The sequence below is a fragment of the Ursus maritimus genome, unplaced genomic scaffold, assembly GCF_017311325.1.
Source record: "Ursus maritimus isolate PB19 unplaced genomic scaffold, ASM1731132v1 scaffold_5, whole genome shotgun sequence".
NCBI classification, from domain to species: Eukaryota; Metazoa; Chordata; class Mammalia; order Carnivora; family Ursidae; genus Ursus; species Ursus maritimus.
The window spans coordinates 51918687-51922001 of NW_024426663.1; positions in this window are offsets into that span (position 1 = coordinate 51918687).

The window sequence follows — 3315 nt, forward strand, 5'->3', positions numbered from 1 at the left end:
TAGAGGAATGTCCTCTCAAGCCCTAACCCACTTTTATCAGGAAATAAGGTTTCTTAATTATTGAGTTTTAGAAGTATGTAATTTTTATTTTTATTTATTTTTATTTTTTTTTAAAGATTTTATTTATTTATTCGACAGAGATAGAGACAGCCAGCGAGAGAGGGAACACAAGCAGGGGGAGTGGGAGAGGAAGAAGCAGGCTCATAGCAGAGGAGCCTGATGTGGGGCTCGATCCCATAACGCCGGGATCACGCCCTGAGCCGAAGGCAGACGCTTAACCGCTGTGCCACCCAGGCGCCCCTAGAAGTATGTAATTTTTAAAAACGATATCATGAAGCAACAAAGAAGATGGTTCTGATGATGTTAGTGAAAAAGGAAAACAGCATAAACATTTTACATACCTTCCAATTATCAAGTTTTTTTCTTTTTTTCTTTTTTTTTTTTAAAGATTTTATTTATTTATTTGACAGAGAGAGGTGGCCAGCGAGAGAGGGAACACAAGTAGGGGGAGTGGGAAAGGAAGAAGCGGGCTCCTAGCAGAGGAGCCTGATGTGGGACTCGAACCCAGAACGCTGGGATCATGCCCTGAGCCGAAGGCAGACGCTTAAGGACTGCGCCACCCAGGTGCCCCCAAGTTTTTATTTTTCTAATTTAATTTTATTTAAATAGATAAAACTAAGGAAATAAAACTAAATTGCTAACAGTATGTTACAGAGGTGTTATTTGAGTGAAAGTTCTCTCTTTTTTAACCTTGCAGGGTTTTTTTTTTTAAGATTTATTTATTTATTTGAGAGAAAGAGAGAATGCATGTGCACAAGCCCGAGGGAGGGGCAGAGGAGAGAAGTAAACTCCCTGCTGAGAGCAGAGCCCTAAGTGGGGCTCTATCCCAGGACCCTGAGATCCTAACCTGAGCAAAATTAAGAGTTGGAAGCTCAACTGAACGAGCCACCCAGGCGCCCCTTGAGTGAAACGTTTCTACTATTTCTCTGTTGAGTGCTCAGCACTTGAATTTTGCAGAAAAACTGAGACTTGGGTGAGAAATCCATCTCCCATTTTCCACATGTACAACTTCTTCTTTAAAAAAAAAAAAAAAATAGGCTCCATGCCCAGCGTGAAGCCCAACCCAGGGCTTGAGCTCACGACCCTGAGATCAAGACCTGAGCTGACATCGACGAGGGTCAGATGCTTAACCGACTGAGCCACCCAGGTGTCCCTCCACACATACAACTTTGAGGTCTTCATGTAAACTCCTTGAACCTCAGTTCCTTATGGAGACAATGGGATATAAAAACTATCACCTAAACTTAATTCAATAATTAAAATAAACGTGTTAACAATGGATACATTCCAACCTGATAGGATAACTAGAGCTGTTTGGGTTATTTGTCTGTATTCTCTGTGATGGGTCACATTTCACAAATCAATACTTAAACACTGGGATTTAAAAACGGTGGTCAACGGGGCGCCTGGGTGGCTCAGTCAGATAAGCAGCTGCCTTTGGCTCAGGCCATGACCTCAGGGTACTGGGATCGAGCCCTGCATCCAGCTCTCCTCTCAGGCATCAGCAAGTCTGCTTCTCCCTCTCCCTCTGTGATCTGTCTTGCTTTTTCTCTCTCAAACAAATAAATAAAATCTTTTAAAAAAATCAAAAAATTAAAAAATAAAAACAGGGGTCAAAATTTTGATAGCTCTTATTTTTCTCAAGGGACCTGCTCTTAAGTCCATTCTTTACTTCTAAAACAGACATTGTACAAAGTGCATTACAGTGACAAGGCACTATGCCCAGTTAATTGAAATAATGAAATGGGAATAAGATTTGCAAATTGCAAAGTACCTAAAAGTATAATACAGCATGAATGCATTGGGGATGATCCCGAAGAGATGGTGATGGAACAAAGGCCCAAATACCTAGAGTATATGAGGTACAATAATGCATTACATGAACACATTAAATGCAGGGGGCAGGCGAGTGAAGATGGAATGTGGCAGGGCCGAGTGTCAAAAAAATCACCAGACTCTTCCAATGCCTGGGCAAATGCTTCCAGGAGGAGGCAAGACGTTGAAGGGTAATGAGAGTAAGAATAATTACCTCGGGATGCCTTTCAGCCAATCAGAAGAACAATTTCTGGAACTACCTTCATCTAATTTATCACTAGTCCTGTCTATGAGGCTTGGCTCTGCATCTTCTACTTTGGAGTTAATCATAAGAGTTACTCTGCGCCCATGGTTATAGGAAGTCTCCTTTCTAATGACCATTTAGAAATAGAAACTAAAGTATGATTATTTTATTATCATTACCTCGATAGTGTGGTCAAGCTTATTGTTCCTAAAATTCCGAAAGCACTTGTTCCAGAAAATATAAAACTATATCTAGTTAATAGTTTAAAAAAAAAAAAAAAAGAGGGGGCGCCTGGGTGTCTCAGTTAGTTGAGCATCTGCCTTCAGCTCAGGTCATGGTCTCCAGGTCCTGGGATCAAGCCCCACATCAGGCTCCTTGCTCAGCGGGCAGTCTGCTTCTCCCTCTACCTCCCCTGACAACCCCCCTGCTCATATTCTCTCTGTCTCTCTCTCTCTCAGACAAATAAATAAAATACTAAAAAAATATATCCTCTTTACACACCCCATCTCCTATCCTTCCCTGGAGGGAACTGCTGTTTGGATATATATTCTTCCACACCTTCAATTTTACATATACATATGATGTATTCACATCTGCCTGCATGTGTGAGCATATACACACACACAATTATTTTTACACAAATAAGATCACACTCCCTGGTACTTGAATTTTTCACTTAAGAATAACTCAATGGCATCTTTCTTTCTTTATCTGGAGTTATAGACATGTGTGTGGTGGTTCTAGACCTTGGGGCCTGCCAGCTTGAAGTCTAGCTCCCACACTTACTAGCTATGTGATTTAGGCAAATCACTTAATATCTCTTTCCCCATCTATAAAAATATTATTTTTCTTTCCCTTTTTAAAGATTTTATTTATTTATTTGAGAGACACAGAGACAGAGCATGAACAGGGGGGAAAGGCAGAGGGAGAGGGAGAAGCAGACTCCCTACTGAGCAGGGAGCCAGACGCAGGGCTCAATCCCAGCGCCCTGAGATCATGACCTAAGCTGAAGACAGACACTTAACAGAATGAGCCACCCAGGCACCCTTATAAAAATATTCTAATAGTAACCAAAGGACTACTGTGAAGATTGAATGAGTTCATACTGTAAATATGTAAATATTATACAATATGCAAAGCACTTAGGATAGTGTGTAGAGTTAAGTACTGTATGTGTGTTGGCCATTGTCATAGTA